Here is a 25,026-nt window from a genome sequence, read left to right as displayed (position 1 = left end):
GTGCTCTCGGTGTTGTTGTACGTGGCGCAGGTCTGGCCCATCTCACGCTCCTGTGCTGCGGCAGTCACCCGAGCCGTCTTCCACTTTGTCTGGAGGTCCAAAATGGACCGTGTCCGCAGAGACACAATGTACAAATCTCTGGACAGTGGAGGAAAAGATGTTCTAAACGTGGCCCTCATCCTGATGGCCACCTTTGTGTGCGGCTGCATCAAGGTGTGCACAGACCCCCAGTACGCAAACACCAAGTGTCACTACGTGCTGAGGTTCTACCTGTCCCCGGTGTTGCGAAGGATGGGCCTGGCCACGCTGCCGCGAAACGGCCCCACCAGCTGGACCATGCCTGTCCACCTGTCCTTCGTGGAAAAGTTTTTCACAAAATCCCCTTTGACCACAAAGCCATAAAACAGTGGTCAGCACGTAAGGTCCTGGACGCCCTACGAAAGAAGTAAAGGGTGGACCCTGTCGGGTGGTTCCCCGAGCAGACGTCAAACTCGTTTGGCAGAATGTCTCATTGCCAGAGCTTTCACACAAGCCCCAAGACGTAGCTTGGTTGGCGGTGAGGAGGGCCCTACCCGTCAGAGCATTCATGCATAGCCGGCGTCTCAGCAGCACGGCACGGTGCCCCCGAGTCGGCTGCGGGGTGGATGAGACTGTCACCCACCTCCTTCAGGATTGCCCCTTTGCAAGGCAGGTCTGGAAAGAGATGCGGTGGTTGCTGTCGAGGTTCATCCCGAGCAGCTCCGTAACACTGGACTCTGTGCTCTACGGGCTGTTCCCAGGGACACACACCGAGACAGACATCACCTGCCTGCTGGAGGGCCATCAACTCGGTGAAAGACGCACTTTGGTCTTGCCGAAACTTGCTGGTCTTCCAGCGCAAGATGTTCACGTCTGCGTGTTGCAGACTGGCGCAATCCAAGATCCAGGACTCTGCACTAAAAATTGGTGCAGCCGCTGAGAAGGCACGGTGGGGAAGAGGCAAAGTTTAAAGCCCTTCCGCCTAGGTAAACCCAGGGGCTGGTATCAATATAAAACTCCCCTCGGGCTGCAATGGTAAACCTTTTGTATACATAGAGCACTATGATCTGCAAACACCTATGTAGTGCCATGTATAATGCAAGTCCTGTTGCGTAATGCATGTTGGAAAGAAATGTAACTGTACCCTCACTGTGTACAGTATGGTGACACATGTAATGTAACTTGATGAACGTACCACAATGTATCCTGGATTGTATGAATTGTACTTTGAAATGTAAAGTAAAGAAATGTATTGAACGGAACTGTGGTCAGCATCCAAATGTAATGTATGGAATTGCTGACCGCATCCAAATGTACTGAACTGCTTTCGAACGTATTGTGCAAATTTTTATATGAATAAAGTATATTTTGAAATTAAAAAAAAGAGGGACTCAGCCTCGCAAACGAACAACCCGGGCTAAAGAACTTCGGGGCGGCCAAAGGCAACTGCCACCAGCGGACCTAGACTCCATCCGTGTGCTGAACCAGCGACCGAAAACCAAGGGAGAGAAAAAGGGGGCCCAACCTTGCCCTAAGCAACCGAGCCGCACACCAGGACCGCGCTCCGAGGCCCACCGACTGGACAACCGACGACCGAGGTGACCGGGGGAGGCAACATTCACCCCAGTCCACACCAACAACTCACCCGGCCGAAAAGAAACACAACTGCGAGCCCATACAACCTCCGAGGATAACCGGAGAAAACCCACTATACCCGTCAAAGGAAACTGTGAGTATCACCCTGGAGTCTTCTCCCAACTGTCAGCTTAGGCTAGTTAGGTGTAAAGGAGGGGGTGGGTGATAGAGTGGGTATAAGGATTTTAAACTTGTGTAGAATTTCGTTGTGTCCGTTCCTCCCATAAACCTTTTTTTCCTTAGTTCAAAGTGGTTCAACAAGCCAGTGCGTCGACCTTGTATTTCACTTGGTCCACACTTTGGGGGCTTGCACCAATTTTATTATGTGTGTATTGGTTTTGTGTTTTCTTTAGCAACTTAACCTTGTTTAAACGCTCACCTGGGTTTTAATAAAGTAGGACTTACCTGACTTTTCCAGGAACATTTCTTGTCTTTTGCATCTCTGAGTGTTTTATTGTGGGAAGCTCATTATCCACCTAAATTCTGAGGTCAGAACCAGATAGGGATGCAGGGCGCCTCAAAACGTCAAGATTGTGATTGGGTATAAGCAGCCTCAGACCTATTGGTGGTATCAAACATATCACTAAGCTGTAATTGGGTATAAGCAGCCTCAGACATATTGGTGGTGTCAAACATATCACTAAGCTGTAATTGGGTATAAGCAGCCTCAGACATATTGGTGGTGTCAAACATATCGCTAAGCTGTAATTGGGTATAAGCAGTAAAGGGGTCCATTGGTGATAGCAACTCAAATCACCATAGTCTGAAGGTTGCGCCCGGTCACAAGCAACAGTAGAAGGAAAAACTCCTACACTATATAGGCCCCTCATAATTTTATTCATCTCAATCAGGTCTCCCCTCAGCCTCTTCTGTTCCATACAAAACAAACCCAGCCTATCCAATCTTTCCTAAAATCCTCAAGTTCAGGGAACATCCTTGTAAATCTCCTCTGTACCCTCTCTCGTGCAATTACATGTTTCCTGCAATGTGGTGAACAGAACTGCACGCAGTACTCTAGCTGTGGCCTAACTAGTGTTTTATACAGTTCAAGCATAACACCCCTGCTCTTCTATTCTATGCCTCGGTCAATAAAGGCAAGTATTCTGTATGCTTTCTCAACCACCTTATGTACCTGGCTTGCTAACTTCAAGGACATGTGGACCTGCACTCCAAGGTTCCTTTGTCCCTCTACACTTCTCAGTGGCCTACCATTTAATGTGTATTCCCTTGCCTTATTAGCCATCCCCCAATGCATTACCTCACACTTCTCTGGATTGAATACCATTTGCCACTGTTCTGCCCACCTGACCAGTTCATTGATATCTTCCTGCAGTCTACAGCTTTCTTCTTCATTATCAACCACACAGCCGATTTTAGTATCATCTGCAAACTTCTTAATCATATCCCTACATTCAAGTCTAAATCATTGATACATAACCACAAAAAGCAAGGGGCCCAGCACTGAGCCCTCTGGAACCCCACTGGAAACAGCCTTCCAGTCACAAAAACACCCATCAACCATTACCCTTTGCTTCCTGCCTCTGAGCCAACTTTGGATCCAACTTGTCATTTTGCCCTGGATCCCATGGGCTATTACTTTCATGACCAGTCTGCCCTGTGGGACCTGCTCAAAATCCTTGCTAAAATCCATATACACGACATCATATGCACTGCCCTCATTGACCCTCCTTGTTACCTCCACAAAAAATTGAATCAATTTAGTCAGACACGACCTTCCTTAACAAATCCATGCTGACTGTCCTTGATTAATCCATGTTTTTCTAAATGAAGATTTATCCTGTCCTCAGAATCTCTTATGCCCATTGGAAGGGAAGAATACCTCCCTGCGCTCTTACTCCCTCCACAAGCATATGGTGGGAGTCATTTGAGAACCTGGGTGCAGCCCTCTGCCTCTGTGCAGTAATGTTTGGTATTCTTTATAGCAGTCCAATTGTGCAGTGATAAAAACAGAAACTGAAGGTCATCGACCTGAAACGTTAACATTCACGTCAACAGTCAGAAGGTGGTGGGTTCAAGTCACACTCCAGGAATTTGAGCACTTAAATCTAGGCTGACACTCCAGTGCTGAGGGAGTGCTGCACTGTCAGAGGTGCCATCTTTTGGATGAGACGTTAAACCCTCTCAGGTGGATGTAAAAGAGCCCATGGCACTATTGCGAAGAAGAGCAGGGGAGTTGTCCCCTGTGTCCTGCCCAATATTTATCTCTCAAATAACATACAAAAACAGATTGCCTGGTCATTATCACATTGCTGTTTGTGGGAGCTCGCTGTGTGCAAATTGACTGCCGCGTTTCCTACATTACAACTGTGATTAACCTAAAAAAAAATACTTAATTGGCTGTGAAACACTTTGGAAGTCCGGTGGTTGTGAAAGGTACTATATAAATCCAAAGCTTTCTTTTTCATTAAATATAAAATAATTTTGATTTATCTGCTCAGAATTGCGTGCACTTTTTAAAGAAATTGACACATTAGAAACACATTTGTTGTGCTATACTAATGGACAAAGGTTTAGCACCTATTTGCGACGCTGGCAGGAGGAAAGACGTTCACCAAGTTGGACCTGACCTCGGCCTACATGACCGCAGGAGCTGGCGGAATCTTCGAAAGGCCTCACCTGCATCAACACGCACAAAGGTCTATTCATCTACAATAGATGCCCGTTTGGAATTCGATCGGCCGCGGCTATTTTTCAAAGGAACATGAAGAGTCTGCTAAAGTCGATTCTGGCAATGTGGTTTTCCAGGATGACATACTGGTCACAGGTCGGGACACCATTGAACATTTGCAGAACCTGGAAGAGGTTCTAAGTCGGCTAGATCATGTGGGACTCAGAATGAAACGTTTGAAGTGTGTTTTCTTGCCATCAGAGGTCGAGTTCTTAGGGAGAAGAATCGTGGCAGACGACATCAGACCCACTGACACCAAGATGGAGGCCATCAAGAACGCGCCGAGGCCACAGAATGTGACGGAGCTGCGGTCGTTCCTGGGACTCCTCAATTATTTTGGTATTTTCCTACCCAGGTTAAGCACCTTGCTAGAACCTCTACACTTGTTGCTATGCAAGGAAGTTGACTGGGTTTGGGGGAAATCACAAGAGACAGCTTTTGAGAAAGCCTGAAATCTGTTATGTTCCAACAAACTGCTTGTCCTGTATGATCCTTGTAAACGTTTAGTGCTAGCTTGTGATGCGTCTTCGTACGGGGTCAGGTGTGTGTTACAACGTGCAAACGAATTGGAAACATTGCAACCGGTCGTTTATGCCGAAAGGGCTACAGAATGATTGAAAAAGCAGCTCAGGCATGCGTTTATGGGGTAAAAAAAATGCATCAGCATCTGTTTGGGCTTAAGGTTGAGTTAGAAACTGACCATAAGCCGCTCATTTCGCTATTCTCAGAGAGCAAAGGTATCAAAGATGGGCGCTCATGCTATCTGCATATAACTATGTAATTTGCCACAGACCAGGCACAGAGAACTGTGCTGACGCCCTCAGTCAGCTACCATTGCCCATCACCAGGGTGGAAATGGCCTGCAGACTTGCTCTTGGTGATGGATGCATTTGAAAATGAAAAGTCACCCGTTGCAGCCCGCCAGATCAGGACCTGGACCAGCCAGGATCCTTTACTGTCCCTTGTAAAAAACTGTGTCCTCCATGGGAGCTGGTCCAGAATCCCAGCGGAGATGCATGAAGAGATCAAGCCGTTCCAGCGGCGTAAAGATGAAATGTCCATACAGGTGGACTGTCTTTTGTGGGGTAATCACGTGGTTTTGCCCAAGAAAGGCAAGGAAACGTTCATACGCGACCTACACAGTACCCATCCAAGCATTGTAATGATAAAAGCGATAGCCAGGTCCCATGCGTGGTGGCCCGGCATCGACTCAGATTTGGAGTCTTGCGTGTGCCAATGCAACACTTGCTCTCAACTGAGCAATGCTCCCAGTCAACACTAAGGCACCGCTAAGTTTGTGGTCATGGCCCTCCAAACTGTGGTCTAGGATCCACGTTGACTTTGCTGGCCCATTTCTAGGCAAAATGTTCTTGATTGTTGTGGATGCTTATTCAAAGTGGATTGAGTGTGTAATAATGTCTGTAAGCACGTCCACTGCCACCATCGAAAATCTACGAGCCATATTTGCCACGCACGGCCTGATGTCCTTGTCAGCGACAATGGGCCGTGCTTCACCAGCGCTGAATTCAAGGAATTCATAACCCGCAATGGAATCAAGAAGGTCCCTTCTGCCCCGTTCAAGCCCGCATCTAACGGCCAGGCAGAACGGGCAGTCCAAACCATCCAGCAAAGCTTGAAACGCGTGTCACAAGGCTCCCTGCAGACCTGCCTGTCCCGAGTCCTGCTCAGCTACTGCACCAGACCCCACTCGCTCACCGGGGTTCCTCCAGCCGAGCCGCTCATGAAAAGGTCACTCAAAACAAGGTTCTCTCTCTTCTACTCTGATCTCCATGATCACGTCAAGGGCAGGCAGCATCAACAAAGCATGTACCATGATCGCGCAAATTTGTCAGGTGATATTGAAGTCAATGACCCTGTATTTGTACTCAACTATGGACATGGTCCTAAATGGCTTGCTGGCACTGTCATAGCCAAAGAAGGGAGTAGGATGTTTCAGGTCAAACTCGCAAATGGACAAACTTGCAGAAAGCAAAATTGCGATTCACAGACAACCACAAGCAACCTGAAGAGGGCAGCACCAATTTCGACCCTCCGACACACACACACAAGTGGCAACCGACATCACGGTTGACCACAAAGCTGAACTCATCATCCCCAGCAGCCCAGCAAGGCCAGCTGTGCAGCAGCCAAGCGAAGAACAAACCAACATCTGCACCCCCTGAATTTGTACCGAGACGATCAACTAGGGAGCGAAAAGTCCCAGATCGTCTCACCCTGTAAATAAGTGTAATATTGACTTTGGGAGGGAGTGATGTTGTGTATGCAACCCTATGTAACCAGCATTCTACCGCCACCAGAGGGCGCATCTTTTGGAGTCCCAAGGGCAGCCCAAACCATCCCTTGGGAGCGCTGTATATAAGCAGGCCTCCCATGCTGCACCAACACTCTGGAGTTAGAATAAAGAGACTAAGATCACACTTACTCACGTCTACAGTACTCCATCACATTACTTTATTCTGGACATAACATTTCCGATCTTGTCTCACCTCATCAGCTGTTGAAACCCTCCTCCATATTTTTGTTCTCTCTAGACTTGATTATTCCAACGCACTCCTGGCTGGCTTCCCATTTTCCACCCTCCATAAACTTGAGATCATCCAAAACTCTGCTGCCCGTGTCCTAACTCAGCTATATTCAAATCCCTCCATAGCCTCATCTCTTCCTATCTCTGTAACCTCTTCCCGCAGTACAACCCTCTTGAATCTCTGCACTCCTCAAATTCTGGCCTCTTGTGCATCCCCTGTCTTAATTGCTCCACCATTGGCGACCATGCATTCAGATGTTTAGGCCCTAAGCTCTGGAATTCCCTCCCTAAACCTTTCCAGCTCTCTCTGCCCCTTTAAGACGCTCTTTAAAACGTATCTCTACCTGTCCTAATATCTCCTTATGTGGCTCGGTGTCAAATGTTGTTTGATAACACCCCTGTGGAGCACCTTGGGACGTTTCACTACATTAATGGCATTATATAAATGCAAATTGTTGTAATGTGATGTGTCAGCTGTGGCTCAGTGGTAGCATTCTCACCTCTGAGTCAAAAGGTTGTTGGTTCAAAATCCACTCCAGAGACTTGAGCATATAATCTAGGCTGACACTCCAGTGCTGAGATGCGCCTTTCGGATGTTAAACTGCCCTCTCAGGTGGATGTAAAAGATCCCATGCATTATTTAGAAGAAGTGCAAGGGAGTTTTCCGCAGTATCCTGGACAAAGCCGCAGGAAAATCAACGCCGGTGCACTCAAAGATCCTGCTAAGAAAGCCCTATTCAGCCAACGCCTCGCTACCAACCTGACAACTCCCAGTGACCCAGAGACGCAGAATGTCCACAGTGCCTGGTCTGCCCTCAAGGCTTCCATAATCAGCACCTGCGATGAGACGCTCGGTCACTTGACCAGGAAACACCAAGACTGGTTCGACAAGAAAGACCGGGAGATCCAGGAGCTAATATGCTGCAAGCGTAAGGCATTCTTGGACTGGAAGCAGCAACACAACTCGAGAGCAAGAAAGCAGCTCTACAGACATCTGAAGGCCGAGGTCCAACAAAAAACTCACGACCTAAAGAACAGATGGTAGGTGGAGCAAGCTCAAGAAATCCAGCAGCTAGCCGACAACCAAACATGTGAGGATTCTTCAGCATAATCAAGATGACCTACAGCCTAAACACCCAAGGTCCTACCCCACTACTGGCCAAGAATGGAGAGGTGCTCATGAAGGACAGAGAGCGGTCAGTGCCCGCTGGAAGGAGCACTTTGAGGATCTCCTCAGCCGAGACTCTGTCTTCGACGTGAGTGTCCTTGACTCCATCCCACAGCATGCCACCCTCGCAGCACAACCCCAGCCCGGCACAAGGCTGAAAAGGCCATCTGACAATTAAAGAACAACAAGTCATCAGGAGGAGATGGAATCCCTGCTGAGGCATGAAAACATGGCGGAGAAGCACTACTGGCGCGGATCCATGACCTCATCTCTCTTATCTGGAACAGGAGGTCATACCAGGAGATCTCAGAGACGCTGTAATCATGACCATCTTCAAGAAAGATGACAAGTCCGACTGCGGTAATTACAGAGGAATCTCCCTGCTGTCGACCACCGGAAAAGTTATCGCAAGAATCTTCCTGAATCGCCTTCTTCCTGTGGCTGAAGAACTCCTCCCGGAGTCGCAATGCGGATTCCGCCCACTAAGGGGCACAATGGACATGACCTTCATCGCGTAGTAGATACAAGAGAAATGCAGGCAACAGCACCAACCCCTGTACATGGTTTTCTTCGACCTCACAAAAGCCTTCGACACTGTCAACCGTGAGGGATTATGGAGCGTCCTCCTCAGATTCGGCTGTGCTCAAAAGTTTGTCACCGTCCTCCGCCTGCTCCATGATGACATGCAAGCCGTGATCCTGGCCAATGGATCCTAATTCACGGTCGGACCGGGGTGAAGCAAGGCTGTGTCATTGCACCAACGCTCTTCTCGATCTTCATTGCTGCAATGCTCCATCTCACCCTCGGCAAGCTCCCCGCTGGAGTGGAGCTAAATTACAGGACAAATGGGAATCTGTTCAACCTCTGCCACCTCCAGGCCAGATCCAAGGTCGTCCTATCCTCCATCATCAAACTACAGTACGCAGATGACGCCTGCGTCTGCGCACACTGGGAGGATAAACTCCAAGCCATCGACAACACCTTCACCGAGGTGTATGAGAGCATGGGCCTTACACTAAGTATCTGTAGACAAAGGTCCTCTACCAACCTGCCCCCACCACACAGCACTGCCCCCCCAGTTCTCAAAATCCACGACGAGGCCTTGGACAACGTGAACCATTTACCATACCTCGGGAGCCTACTGTCAACAAGGGCAGTCACTGACGACGAGGTCCAACACTGCCTTCAGTGTGCCAGTGCAGCCTTCGGTCGCCTGAGGAAGAGAGTGTTTGAAGACCAGGACCTCAAACCCGGCACCAAGCTCATGGTCTGCAGAGCAGTAGTGATACCCGCCCTCCTATATGGCTCAGTGACATGGACTATGTACAGCAGGCACCTCAAAACACTGGAGAAGTACCACCAATGCTGCCTCCGCAAGTTCCTGCAAATCCATTGGCAGGATTGGTGCACCAAAGTTAGTGTGCTCGGTCAGGCCAACATCCCCAGCCTCGAAGCACTGACCATGCTTGATCAGCTCCGCTGGACGGGCCACATCACCAGAATGCCTGATACGAGACTCCCAAAACGAACGCTTTACTCGGAGCTCCGACACAGCAAGCAAGCCCCAGGTGAGCAGAGGAAACGCTTCAAGGACACCCTCAAAGCCTCCTTGAAAACATGTAACATTCCCACTGACACCTGGGAATCCCTGGCCCAAGACCGCCCAAAGTGGAGGAAAAGCAACCGGGAAGGCGCTGAACACCTCGAGTCTCTTTGCCGAGAGCAAGCTGAAGCCAAATGCGACAGTGGAAGGAGCCCACCCACCTGTTCCTTCAACCATTGTTTGCCCCACCTGTGACAGAGACTTTAGGTCCCGCATTGGACTCTTCAGTCACCTGAGAACTCAGTTCTAGTGTGGAAGCAAGTCATCCTGGACTCCGAGGGATGATGATGATGATGATGTAATTCTTAATAAATACCACCAAAGTAGATTATCTGGTCATGATTAAATTGCTGTTTGTGGGATCTTGTTGTGCACAAATTGGCTACCGCATTTCCTGCATTATTTTAAAATTTATTTTACTTATTCGTTCACGGGATGTGGACGTCTCTGGCAAGGCCAGCATTTATTGCCCATCCTGAATTTCCCTTGAGAAGATGGTGATGAGCCGCCTTCTTGAACCGCTTCAGTCCGTGTGATGATACTTCTTTGTAAGTGTTTGGTACAACTGAGTGGCTTGCTAAGCCATTTCAGAGGGCAGTTAAGTGTCAACACATTGCTGTAGGTCTGGAGTCACATATAGGCCAAACCGAGTAGGGAGGCCAGATTTCATTCCCTAAAGGACATTAGTGAACCAGATGGGTTTTTCTGACAATCCCGTAGTGTCATGGTCATCATTATGGATACTAACTTTTTAAATCCAGATTTATTAATTTCCTGAATTTAATTTTAGATTTATGAGGATGCTGCCAGGACTGCAAAACTTTAGCTATGAGGAAAGATTGGATAGGCTGGGCTTGTTTTCCTTGGAACAGAGGCGGTTGAGGGGAGATTTAATTGAGGTATGTAAAATTATGAGTGGACGAGATAGAGTGGATAGGAAGGACCTATTTCTCTGAGCAGAGGGGTCAATAGCCAGGGGGCATAGATTTAAAGTAGTTGGTCGAGGATTAGAGGGGAGATGAGGAAACATTGCTTCACCCAGAGGGTGGTGGGCGTCTATAACTCACTGCCTGAAAGGGTGGCAGAGGCAGAAACCCTCATCACATTTAAAAAATACTTAAAGAGACATAACCTACAGGGCTATGGATCGACTGCTGGAAGGTGGGATTAGGCTGGTTAGCTCTTTTTCAACCGGCACGGACACACTGGGCCAAATAGCCTCCTTCTGTATCATAATTTTTCTATGTTTCTATGATTCTAAATTCCCTCAGCTGCAGTGGTGGGATTTGAACTCAATTCTCCAGATTATTAGTCCAGGTCTCCGGGTTTCTAATCCAGTAACATAACAACAACAACAACTTTTATTTTTATAGTGCCTTTAACATGGTGAAACGTCCCAAGGCGCTTCACAGCAGTATTATGAGATAACAAAATTTGACACCAAGCCCCATAAGTAGAAATTAGCACAGGTGACCCAAAGACGTATGATTTAAGAAGCATCTTGAAGGAGGAAAGAGAGGTAGAGAGGCGGGGAAGTTTAGGGAGGGCATTCCAGAGCTTAGAGCCTAGTCAACAGAAGGCATGGCCACCTGAGTGATTATAATCAGGGATGCTCAAGAGGGCAGAATTAGAGGAGCGCAGATATCTCGGAGGATTGTGGGGCTGGAGGAGATTACAGAGATAGGGAGGGGCGAGGCCATGGAGGGATTTGAAAATAAGGATGAGAATTTTGAAATCGAGGCATTGCTTAACCAGAAGCAAATGTAGGTCAGCGAGCACAGGGGTGATGGGTGAGTGGGACTTGGTGCGAGTTAGGACACGGGCAGCTGTGTTTTCGATCACCTCTAGTTTACATAGGGTAGAATGTGGGAGGCCAGCCAGGAGTGCGTGGAGTAGTCAAGTCTAGAGGTAACAAAAGCATGCATGAGGGCTTCAGCAGTGGATGAGCTGAGGCAAGGGTGGAGACGGGCGATATTACGGAGGTGGAAATAGGCGGTCATGTGGTCGCAGGCTCATTTCAGGGCACTACCACCTCCAAGTTCCCCTCCAAGTCACACACTATATTGACTTGGGCATATATTGCCATTCCTTCATCATTGTTGAGTCAAAAGTCTTGTAATCCCTCCCTATGAGCACTGTGAAGCCTCTTTACCCCATCGATTACAGCAGCTCAGGGTGGCCGTCACCATCTTCTCAAGGGGTAAAGAGTGATGGGCAATAAATGCCGGCCTTGCCAGCGATGCCCACATCCTGATAAATCTTGGATTATACAAATATCAGTTAATAAAAACATAAGAGATAGGAGCAGGAGTAGGCCATACGGCCCTTTGAACCTGCTCCGCCATTTAATAAGATCATGGCTGATTTTTGACTACTTTTCCATTTGATCCCCATACCCTTGAGTGTCCAAAAAACTATCTAATTCTGCCCTGAATATACTCAATGATTCAGTATCCACAGCCCTTTGGGGTAGAGGATTCTAAAACTTCACAAGCCTCTGAATGAAGAAATGTTTGCTCATCTCAGTCCTAAATGGCCGACCCCTTTATCCTGAGTTTGTGACCCCCAGTTCTACACTCTCCAGCCAGGGGAAACAACGTCTCAGCATCTACCCAACAATCCCTCTCAGAATCTTATATGTTTCTCTGAGATCACCTCTCATTCTTCTAAACTCTAGAGCGTATAGGCCCAATCTACTCAATACTTAATGAACATTGAAGGGCTCAGGACAGGTTAGGGCAGTGTGGCAGGTGATGGTGTGGTGAGAATCACATACGCAAAGTTCACCAATATGGACAATATGTTGACGTGGCTTACACACTATATTTGGCTCTTAGGCATTTTTTCTCAGCGGAAAGAAACCATCTCAGCAAAGATTATCTTACATGCATAGATTCCATGATATCACTATTCAGTGCCTTCCCCGGTACGTTCTAAACTTGAGTAAGTTTATAAAGATTAACCACGTATAAAAATTCGGTATAAAAATCAGAGAGACGGACTGCTAGCAGAGCTCCTCCAATGCCTCAAAGCAAAATGTTCTACATCTACATCATCTTGTTTAGCTGCTGCATCGCCGTGAGTCAAACCGATAACGGAGTTAAAGAGATTTTACATCAGTTGAAAACTCATAAGTTGGAAATTTTAAATGTAAGTTTAATTTTTGTCAATTGTAAATTAAAAAAAAATCTAACTTCCATTCTACCAATATAGGTAACATTAAATTTGATGTTAATATTTTGAAATTGGCTTCTCTTGAAATTGATAATCTACTTTTATTTATTGGCAATTCTCATTATAAATATATTTTCTCTCCTTTTAGGCTTTGAAAGAAAATTTCAATATTCCAGCCAAGATACAAGTAAGTCCTTCTTTATTCGAAAATACAAACCGAAGTGTTTTTTTATATATGTGCTGAGTATCCACACTAGTCCGTCCGAAGAGTTTCTGATTTTGTAAAATCAGATGTAACTAATTACTGGATGAAATTCATGGAAGTGGTTCAACTTCTAAATCTGTGCCGTTTAGTTGGAGTGTTTTATGGGATGTTCATTGATCATGTGTACTGAAGATTTGATTGGAGTATTTTATGGAATGTTCATTGATCATATTTACTGAAGATTTAATTGGAGTGTTTTATGGGATGTTCATTGATCATGTGCACGAAGATTTGAACACAGTGTAGGGCTGAAGCTACTGCCTTGGGTGAATCATTTTTTTTTGTAGCAGTTTGATACAACTGAGTGGCTTGCTATGCCATTTCATGGGCAACTAAAATCAGCCACATTCGTGTGGGACTGGAGTCATTCATGTTGGCCTGACCGGATAAGCATGACAGATTTACCTCCCTAAAGGACAATAATGAACAAGTTGGGTTTTTAAAGACAATCCGACAGCTTCATGGCCATTTTAATTCCAGAATTTTATTCCAAATTTATTTAGTTTAAAAAAAACTGAATGCAAGTTCAAAAGGTGGGATTTGAACTTATGTTATACTAGTCCAGTAACATAACTACTACGTTACCATACTCTTATGCAAGCTCATAAAAATCTAAGTACACATTGACAGCAAGTTGCTATTCAAATCAATGACAGAAAAGTAACAGATCCCTCTTGTTAGAACCACCAAGGAAATCAAAGAGATTTCTGGCTTATTTGAATGATAGCTAATTAAGCTGAACTTCAGTGTAATAATAGCTGAAGGAAACCTTAGTGATAATCTGATACTAAAAAATATTTTTTTTTCCAACTCCTCAGATTCCCAGATGCCTTAACACAATGATCAACATGTTTTCTGCTGGACTAATGAGAATGAAGACTTTCAAGCATGTTCAAGAGATCATACTTTCAAATTTAAATGCCTTGAAGACAGAGACGGTAAGTGTTTGAGAAAATTCTTCACTTTTAATCATGGATCTTACTTTGGAAGGAAATGCCACTTGACTGATTTTCGTTTTTTTAATATCAATGTGTTTTTAGAAGGAAGGACTCATTTGCCATGACAAAAACATTGTGAATAAATATGAATTCCTGAAAGAATTTCAGATTTTCTTGCAAAAGCTTGTCAGAAGAACGCTACACTGAAAATCTGCAACAGAACAAGATGCTTGTGAAAGTAGATGACTGTAAATTTATGATGCTAGAAAAATTAATCCAACCAGATATAACTAAGACTAAAAGTTGCATTGTATGCTAAAACTATTCAGATATTAATTGTATTTTAAGTTTCTTTTTTACATTTAAGAACTGGGAAAAATATTGTTGTATTTATATATTTAAATATTTATTATATATTTTATACAAGTACTTATTTATTAAATCTATATTGTTCAAAATCTTGGCTTTGTGTCATAGACTCTCTTCGACCAGTCACGTCACACAATCAGAATGATAATGCTTGAAGTCTTTCTCGCCTCAAAATGTGCTGCCCAATCACACCTCAGAATAAAATCCATCTAATCACATTACAGCAAACAAAAAATCTTCCCAATCACATTGCAGATTAGTGCTCCAAATGTGACGCTGCACAGAGAGCTCAAAGGTATAAACGAAAACCCTTCTCGGAGATACTGATGAACCTGCGGTGCTTTGCTAACATTTTCCACATTTGGAAGTTTTTCTTTTTTATTGAGAAAATACTGAAGTCATCACTAGGTCGCTATCAACCAAGCATCCTCACGGAAACATTGCCAGAAGGGCCACAGTGGTTCAAGGCGAAGGCCCGCTGCCACTTTCTCAGGGCAACTCGGGATGGGCAATAAATGTCAGCCTTGCCAGATAAGCAGAAAGGAAAAGGAGGTGGGGTAGCCCTGGTAATAAAGGATGAAATCAGTGCATAGTGAGAAATGATATTGGCTCAGGTAATCAAGATGTAGAATCGGTTTTGGTGGGGATAAGAAATAGTAAGGGAAAGAAGTCACTGGTGGGAATAGTCTATAGGCCTCCTAACAGTAGCCACACTGTAGGACAGAGTATAAATCGAAGTAATAGGGACTTGTAAGAAAGATAGTGTCAATCTTCATATTGATTGGTCTAAATCAAATTGGCAAAGATAGCTTTGAGGAAGAGTTCATAGAGTGTATTTGGGATGATTTCTTAGAACAATACATTGTGGAACCAACCATGGAGCAGGCTATTTTAGATCTGGTAATGTGCAATGAGATAGGATTATTTAATGATCTCATAGCAAAGAATTGTCTCGGGAAGACTTATTATAGCATGTTAGAATTTCAAATTCAGTTTGAGGGTGAGAAACTTGGGTCTGAAACTAGTGTCCTAAAAAGGCAATTACAAATGTATGAAGATAGAGTTGGCTAAAGTAGACTTTGAAAATAGACTAAAGGGTAGGACGTAGATAAGCAGTGGCAGACACTTAAGGAGAAATTTCATAACTCTCAGCAAAGACATATTCCTGTGAGAAAGGAAGGGAAAGAAAATGCCCCCCACTTTAAGACCCATTGCCGCCTCTAAGAGGCAGTAATGGGGCGGTAAGCCCTTTCCGATCAGGGGCAGGCTGATGGGTTGATCCATCTGAAATTGCCCCCGGGCCGGGGGCGGTGGAAGTGGGCGGTGACCCCTTTCCACCCCGTGAGTGAAATTGCCCCGCGGGAGCGTAGTGGCCACCGCTCGGTGCACCCGACAGTTTTCCTGGTGGGAAGCTGCCAGTGGCTGGGCGGCACATGCACCCTTAAAGGGGAGGGTGCGCTGCCATGGCAGCCATTTTATTTTAATTGCCGGCAAACTCAGAAGTTGGCCTGACAATGGGTTCGGCCGAGCACTCAACAGGCAGCCCGGCACCTCCTCTTGGGCATCGGGCCGCTGGCTTGGTCGAAGCCCTCCCTGGTGGACCAGTGGGCACCACTAAAGTGGCTGTGGAGCTTGCAGCGGCCCTCCCCTTTAAGGGGAGGGACGTTGGTACGCGTTAGCACTGATGTTATCAGCGACGTACTAATGACACCGCCCGTCTTCCAGCCCGCTCCCGATGCACTTCCACCCTTCAGCCGCCCCAAACACTGCTGCAACAAATTCCAAAAGCTTAAGAGGCCAAAATCCCTCTGTTCTCTGCCCCAAGGTTTCGGGTGGAGAATATTCAGTTAATTCGAATTATCCACCCCATTTGGGGCAGAGAGAAATTTCTAGCCCAAAGACTCTAAGAGAAGGATGAACCATCCATGGCTAACTAAGGAAGTTAAGGATGGTATCAAAATGAAAGAAAAGGCATACAATTTTGCGAAGATTAGGTGTAAGCCAGAGGATTGGGAAATTTTTAGAAACCAGCAAAAGATCATTAAAATAATAATAAAGAGGGAGAAGATCGATTATGAGAGTAAGCTAGCAAGAAATATAAAAACAGATAGTAAGAGCTTCTACAGGTAGAAACAGGAGAAGAGTAGCTAAAGTAAACGCTGGTCCCTTAGAGGATGAGACTGGGGAATTAATAATGAGAATGGGGGAGCCATGATACTATTGAATGGTGGAGCAGTCTCGAGGGGCCGAATGGCCTACTCCTGCTCCTATTTCTTATGTTCTCATATTTTTATGAAACAGGGAAATGGCAGAGAATTTGAACAAATATGCTGTATTGATCTTCACTGTAGAAGACACTAAAAGCAGCCCAATAATACAAAGAAAGACTTGGATTTATATAGCACTTTTCACGCCCACCGGACGTCTCAAAGCGCTTTACAGCCAATGAAGTACTTTTGGAATGTAGTCACCGTTGTAATGTAGGAAATGCGGCAGCCAATTTGCGCACAAGCAAGCTCCTACAAACATCAATGTGATGACCAGATACTTTGTTTTTTTTGTTCTGCTGAGTGAGGAATAAATATTGGCCAGGGCTGGAGAAAAGCTTGCGTAAGTAAATTACTTGTGCTAACTCTCAGTTTATATTCCAGTGCTAATAAATGACTAGAAAATATGCTTTTATCTTTCAATAACTGTACTAAAGATAAAAAAACACACAAACCAAGGAACTTCTCAGACTAAAAGTAGTAAATTTACTAGATGTGGCTACGTACAAGGACATGTTTACTGGTCTATGTGGTCAATGAGGATAAGGGGAGAGCACGACAGTTGGAAGAGGTGCTGAGTCATTAAATAAATTTAAGACAGAGATAGACAGTTTATTAACCGATAAGGGAATAAAGGGTTATGGGGAGCGAGCAGGGAGATGGACCTGAGTCCATGATCAGATCAGCCATGATCGTATTAAATGGCGGAGCAGGCTCGAGGGGCCTGCTCCTGCTTCTATTTCTTATGTTCTTATGTAGGAGGGAAAATAAGTTAATTTTGGCGAGACTGATCAGGGCAGACCAAGCTTTTTGACTTCTGCCTCTAGAATACCTGTCAACATAATTCAGTAGCAATTCATATCGTAAACCTAAATTTCAGAGTTTACAAATACTTTCGAAGTTAGGATTAAAATGACTAAAAGTTCCTGCAAAGTAATTTTAAATATAATATACTTTATCTTTTTAGCAGCATCTTAATTCTGCCATTTTCACGGGTTGCAGTTCAAGATCTGTGTTACAAAATGTGGATGATTCGACTGTTCAACCTAATAATAGATAATCAAGAGACTATAGGGAGGAAGGGACTAAAGACAATCACTATCACTATAGAAAATGTACTAGGCAAACTAATGGGACTAAAAGAAAGATTTGGATTTATATAACACCTTTCACGACCACTGGACATCTCAAAGTGCTTTACAGCCAATGAAGTACTTTTAGCGTGTTATCACTGATACCGCCCCTCTGGCCCTAGCAATGGTCGCCAGACAGTGCAGCCTAGTGCAGAGTGTGGAGCCTGAGCCTGAGCTGCTCCCCACCGGGAGAGAGAGGGAGAGAGGGAAGGAGGCAGAGGGAGGTCGGTGATTGGAGCGTGGGCAGGTACAGCAGGAGCAGCGAGGTCGGGGCGAAGGAGCAGCGAGCGATCGTGGAGTGATGTGATCGGGACCCAGAAGAGGCGAGGGTCCAGGGGCAGCACGGGCCAGCCCACACTGCGATATGTGTGCGCACTAGGTCCGTGCAACAGAGCTGGTCTCCAGTCATCCTGGTCAATCCTTGCCACTGGACCAAGACCGAACTCTATCAAGTACATGTGGTGGCTGGTGTGCAACGGTCACCACACATTGAAAAGATCCACGCACAGGCATCTTCCACCCTTCAATATGCAGTTCAGGACCTGGAATATTAGGTCCTTCATTGAAACAACTGTGAACTCATCCCTTTTTGGCACGGAAGAAAGTCATCTTCGATCCAAGGGACCGCCTAAGAAGAAGAAGAAATATAGGAAACATTGTAATGTAATGTAATAAAGGTGGACAAGTCCCTTGGACCTGATGGCCTGCGTCCTACGGTCTTAACAGAAGTGACTGCAGAGATGGTGGATGCATTGGCTGTAATCTACCAAAATTCCCTGGATTCTGGAGAGGTCCCAGTGGTTTGGACATTTAGAAAATCAAAATACAATCAGGCAGATTCAACATGAAAGGGAAATCATGTTTGACAAATTTGCTGGAGTTCTTTGAGGATGTAACGAGCAGGGTGGATAAGGGGGAAACCAAAAGGTGTAGTGTATTTGGATTTCCAGAAGACATTCGATAAGGTGCCACATAAAAGGTTACAGCACAAGATAAGAGCTCACGGGGTTGGGGGTAATATATTAGCATGGATAGGGAATTGGCTAACTAACAGAATGCAGAGAGTCGAGGTAAATGGGTCATTTTCCGTTTGGCTAGTGGGGTGCCACAGGAATCAGTGCTGGTTTCCAGTCGTCCTGGTCAATCCTTGCCACTGGACCAAGATCATGTGGTAGCCTCAACTCTATCAAGTTCATGTGGTAGCCTCAACTATTTACAATCTATATTAATGACTTGGATGAAGGGACTGATAGTACTGTAGCCAAGTTTGCTGATGATACAAGATAGGTGGGAAAGCAAGTTGTGAGGAGGACACAAAGAATAAACACAAAGGGATATAGACAGGCTAAGTGAATGGGCAAAAATTTGGCAGATGGAGTATAATGTGGGAAAATGTGAGGTTACCCACTTGGGTAGGAATAATAAATAAGCAAATTATTATTGAAATGGAGAGAGTCTACAAAATGCTGCAGTACTGAGGGATCTGGGGGTCCTTGCACATGAAACACAAAAGGTTCGCATGCAGGTACAGCACGTAATTAGGAAGGCAAATGGAATGTTGGTCTTTATTGCAAGGGGGATAGAGTATAAAAGCAGTGAAGTCCTGCTATAACTGTACAGGGTATTGGTGAGACTACACCTCGAGTACTGCATGCAGTATTGCTCTCCTTATTTAAGGAGGGATATACTTGCATTGGCGGCAGTTCAGCAAAGGTTCAGTAGGTTGATTCCTGAGATGAAGGGATTGTCTTATGAAGAAAGGTTGAGCAGGTTGGGCCTATACTCATTGGATTTTAGTAGAATGAGAGGTGATCTTATTGAAACATATAAGTTTCTCAGGGGGCTTGATAGGATAGATGCAGAAAGGATGTTTCCCCTCGTGAGAGAATCTAGAACTAGGGGGCATAGTTTCAGAATAAGGGGTCGTCCATTTAAAACGGAGCTGAGGAGGAATTTCTTCTCTCAGAGGGTCGTTAATTTTTGGAATTCACTACCCCAGAGAGCTGTGAAGGCTGGGTCATTGAATATATTTAAGGCAGAGGTCGACAGATTTTTGAACAATATAAGAGTCAAGGGTTATGGGGAATGGGCTGGAAAGTAGAGTTGAGGCCAGGATCAGATCAGTCATGATCTTATTGAATGGCAGAGCAGGCTCGAGGGGCTGAATGGTCTACCCATGCTCCTATTTCTTATGTTCTTATGTTCATTGCTGTCACCCCAAAAAACAAATAATAAAGCAAGAATTGAGTCAGCTTGGTGCGGTCATAGCACTCTTGACTCTAAGTTAGGAGGTTGTGTGTTCAAGCTCTTCTGTGGGGATTTAATATAAGTTGACATTCCAGTGTATTGTCTTTTTTTGGATCAGACATTCAACTGAGGCCGTGTCTGTCTCTTCACGAAAGATTTCATGGCAATATTTGAAGAAGAGCATGGAGGTTTTCCAATGTGCTAGCAAACATTTCTTCTACAACCCACACAATCAAAACAGATTAACTAGTCATTTATCTCACTGCTGCTTGTTGTACCTTGCTGTGGGAAATTGACTGCCATTGCTGCCGACATATCAACAGTGATATCACTTCAAAACTAGTTCATTGGCTGTGAAGTGGTTGGGTTCTGAGGATGTGAAAAAAAGAAAATAAAAGAAAGATTTAGATTTATATAGTGCCTTTCACGACCACCGGATGTCTCAAAGCTCTTTACAACCAATAAAGTACTTTTGGAGTGTCGTCACTGTTGTAATGTAGATAGGCATTGTATAAATACAAAACCTTTCTTATCTATATACTGCTTGACAAGTTGCTTTCCTTGGCATGCTATTTTCATAGTTCCAGGAGTTCAAAGATTATCTTGCTCCATGCAATGTTTAACTACTTATATCTGTATTCACCCTCTTGGCGTTCAGTTCTATTCCTAACTATTATAAAGCTGTGAAGGGGGGAAATCTGTAGAACTATGGGGAAAGGATAAGGGAGCAGGACTAAAGCCGGCACAGGCATGAAGGGCTGAATGGCCGTCTGTGATGTGTATTATGCTTGAACGTTTATCGCGAATTATTGATAAACCTCCTAAACTGTAACATGAAGCATATGGAATTTGGTTGACTTGATAAATATTACAAACATGTTTCACTCTCTAATAGCCAGTGTGGTATTTTCCCCGAACTGCCGCCATATAGACCGCGTTTACCGTGATGACAAGGGATCGCAGTGGCAAGCTGTTTTTGGCCTTTGCGCAAAGGAGGAGCAGAAAGTACTGTTAAACTGTGCAGATTAAGACAATGCAAAGGCAGGCTATGCAGCAGCAGGGTGCAGCAGAGGGCTCACAGAGGAGTGCATGGCAGATATATCACAACAGATGTGAATGCCAGTGGTAACCTTGGTAATGCTCTGAGAGCAGGAACTTCAGAGTCAACAAAATTAGGAACTGCTCAGTACCAGAAAGTCCTCTGAGTAAGCATTTTTCTTAAGAGGAAACAGAGAGCGCAAACAGGGTCGCAATGAATATGAGAAATCAAAACACTTTATAACTGCAAGTGGTATTCTCCACCTGTTCCACAGGAAGACAATAGCATCATTTCTGAGTTTAGTGCATAAAAAGAATTACAGATGTGTATAACAGTTATAAGAACTGTATAGAACAAGTACTTACCCAACATCTTTAGTACGTTGTAACAAAATGATCTCTCTATACATGCTGGTTTTGTTTGGTTACTGTAACTATGGCAGCCATGCTTCTTCAAGGATCACAGAGATTTTACGGGACATTAGAACTAACGAAGGTAGGATTTTAGAGGTAAGTTCAGTTTCTGTTGACTGTCAATAACAATATCTTCTGTTTAAAAATTGGAATGTTTACAACATTTTACGATAAGCATATTTTAGTAATTTATTTCCTGGGCCTCCCTGTGCAACAAAGCTGGGAGCAGGTTTTTAGTCAAGAGATCAGGCTGAAGATGTTGATCCCCGCCCCTTTCTAGTCCCAGTCTAACGCCAACTGTTAGAAAATGTGCAAGAGCCGACTGACTGCCTCTCTGTCTGGTTCTTTCCCTCCTTTCCTGAAGGGCAGTGTCTGGTCTTCCCCGCCTCCTACACCTCCCCGTGGATCTACAGCTGAGATTAGGAACTCCGCCTGTGGACACTTTTAGCTGGAAACTTACAGCCTACCACACTGCCACAGTGCCTTGGAGGTCCAACCCACCTTCCTTCTGTACCACCTAATCCTTTATAGTGAGGTTTGAGAGATAGTTTTAACTCCTGCTGAACTTAATATACAGTCACCGGGGCCGAAATTTAGGTGCGTCAGAAAGCTGGTGCACCGATGATTTTTAGTGTGGTACTTACCGCTGGAATCCTTGGTACGGTAGGTAGAGCCATTTTCAGGACTGTGAAATGTTATCAAAGTCCCACAGGAAATGACTCATAATGGGGGCGGGCCTTAGACTGAAAGCCAGGCTGACTGGCTGAAAATGGGTCGGACGGGGCTGCCGCCGCTGTCAACCAGTGGTGGAATCGTGGTGATGTCACAGCGCGTGTGCTTTGCCACGCTCTCTTCCCTCCCTCAAAGGGGAGAGATTCTATCATCTTTTTATCTTTGGCCATTGGGAGGGTTTTGGCCTGGCCAGCGGCCTGGCACCCAAGAGAAGGTGCCAGGCTACCCATTGGTGGCCCGGCCGAACCTGGGGGGGGGGGGAGAATTTTGCCGGGCGATTGGCAAGTCAGCCGGCAAAACTGTTTCCATTGCGGCCGTGGCAGTGGGCCCTCCCCTTTAAGGGCCACCATGCTGCCGGGCCGCACTCAGTGCGGAGATGGTGCACCGGCAGAAAAACCTGCCGGGGCACCGTGCAGCGGGGAATCGGGCGGTAAGTATTTTTATTGATTAAAATTGGCGGTGCAACTGCTCGGGCGGGCCAAAAAATCCCAGACCTGAATTCAGGTCAGGTCGACCAGTTGACCCCAAAGCGACCGGCGACCATTTGATTTTTATGAATGGCCACCGCAAACGGGCATTAATGCATCTCTTTGAGACCCTGAATGTCGGCCACACTGTCTTTTGTAAGATCAAAACTTAAATAAATGTGGTTCCTTTTAGGCTTTGCCAAGGAATATGGATACGCCAAGGATTAACCTGGTAAGGCATCCAGTTTTGCTACTGCAGTATTACAAGTGAAATGAAAGATTTGTTTAATATAATGTTCCTGTCATGTAGGAAACATTGACATGGCTGTATTTATTCTCCTGTTGCCCTGAGACGATGGTGATGGGCCTTCCTCTTCAGCTGCTGCAGTGTACAACCATTGCTTTAACAACTAAGTGCCAACCCAAGCAGGAGGAACAGTGACCAGAGCAGACAGATTTAAAATAATTGTCAGAAAATCTAGCGGGACGAGGAGGAGAATTGTTTTTTACTCAGCGAGTTGTTGTGACCTGGAAAGTACTGCCTGAAAGGGTGGTGGAAACAGATTCAATAGTAACTTTGAAAAAGGAATTGGATCGCTACTTAAAAAGCAAGAACTTTGCAGGGCTATTGGAACAGAGCAGGGGATGGGGATTAATTAATAGCTCTATCAGAGACCATGGGGCTGGATTTTCCGTTCGCTGCCGCCTCTGTTTTTGCTGCTGAGGGCCAGTACTGGCGTTCCGAGAGCATTTCCAGCTGGGCTGCCAGCTTTCAGTGCCCCGCCGGGACATTCGGTGCTGGGTTTGTGAGGTCGGGGGAGCAATACCGTCCGGGAGAGGTGAGCCGGTGTGCTACGCCCCTGTGTTGCGACACCGGCTCGAAGTTTGAAACTCGCCTGATCCGTAGTGCCCCGTAGCGGCCACTAGTGGGACTGCCTGTGAAAGCTGGCGGTCCGAGCTGTACCGGCCGCTGTGAGAGAAGTAATGTCGGGCTGAGGTACCTGCGATTGTTTTTTTATTTTTTTATTTTTGCGACTTATGTTGAAGTATTGCCGTTAGTAAACTTCTCGGCCTTTTGGCTAAGATCATGCATAACTAACCTGACCAGCCACCATGACCTCCGGGTGGTTTCTCCCTGGTCAGGAAGGTATATGCTTGCATTTTTGGAAACAGGAGGTGGGTGGGGTGGCTTGACCCATCCACCTCCACGGAGGTGTGTGGGGGACCTGACCCATCCACCTCCATGGCACGCACCTGGTATTGCAGTACTTCCAGGAACGGTGCAGTGGCTCTAGGCCTTTTGGCTAAGAGCATTGGCGCAGAGTGATCCTTGGCATGTGCAAGGTGACCTCTGGCATTTGTGATTTGACAAAGAATTGGAACGATTGGCTACGAATTTAATATAAAAAAAAAAAAAATTGGGAATATTTTTGGTGTTTTTTTTTAGGATTTCTTTCCCCACGAAAGCCTCTCTTAGGGCACTCCAAGGCCGGCTGTTTACCTTGGGATTTTCAGTTGCTCAGCCATCCTAGCGCCCTAAAAGAGTTGTGGAACGCCTCCCCTAGCGCTCCGCTCCACACTCAGGGCTCAGCTGGTGCATTTTGTGGCTGGCGACGCAAACCATTTCTCGGCTCAAAATTTAACGCTCTGCCAGGATTGAAACTGCAACAGAGCCATGACCGAATTTCCACCGAATGACCAGGCATAAGCACAGGCACGATGAGCCGAAAGTCTTCCTTCTGAGCTGTATGCTTCTATTATTCAGAGGGCATTAAGAACTACCAACTGAATGCAGAGCTGAAGTTATGTGCAGCCTGCAAATCACCAGATTTATGAAATATAATTTGACACCTATTATAGTTCAATTTGAAGTAATAATTTCTGGATGCTGGTCCAATATCATAACTAATATACTATTGTACATGTTGGTGCTGAGCTTCTAAGGCACTAAGTTCTAACAAATGCAACTTGCACTTATATAGCACCATTAACATAGAAAAATATCACAAAGCTAAAGGACGTATTAAAAGGGGTAACCTAAAACTTGGGTTAAAAAACAATGATGATTGTAAGGAGGGTTTTAAAGGAGGAGAGGAATGAATCTTAGAATGCAGAGCATAGGAGGTTGAAAGCACATCAGGCAATGGTTGGGAAAAAGGAGTGGGGCTTGCCTAATAGGTCGGAGTCAGAGGAATGGAGTGGTCGGTGGAGAGGTGGGTCACACAGGACTGCACAGAAGGTTACAGGGATAAGGAGAGCTGAGGCCATGAAGGGCTGATGGGTGAGTGGGACATCAAACAGGATAGTATGCGGGCAGCAGAATT

At 45.5% G+C, this 25,026-nt stretch overlaps 1 pseudogene; it reads left to right on the top strand.

Moving 5' to 3' along the window:
* Nucleotides 1-23,761: 23,761 nt before the first annotated feature.
* LOC139263622 (U2 spliceosomal RNA) lies at nt 23,762-23,993 on the top strand (annotated as a pseudogene).
* Nucleotides 23,994-25,026: the final 1,033 nt, after the last annotated feature.

The sequence above is a fragment of the Pristiophorus japonicus genome, chromosome 4, assembly GCF_044704955.1.
Source record: "Pristiophorus japonicus isolate sPriJap1 chromosome 4, sPriJap1.hap1, whole genome shotgun sequence".
NCBI lineage: Eukaryota > Metazoa > Chordata > Chondrichthyes > Pristiophoridae > Pristiophorus > Pristiophorus japonicus.
The sequence above is the reverse complement of the archived record's forward strand: the minus strand, read 5'-3'. Positions and strand labels throughout refer to the sequence as shown.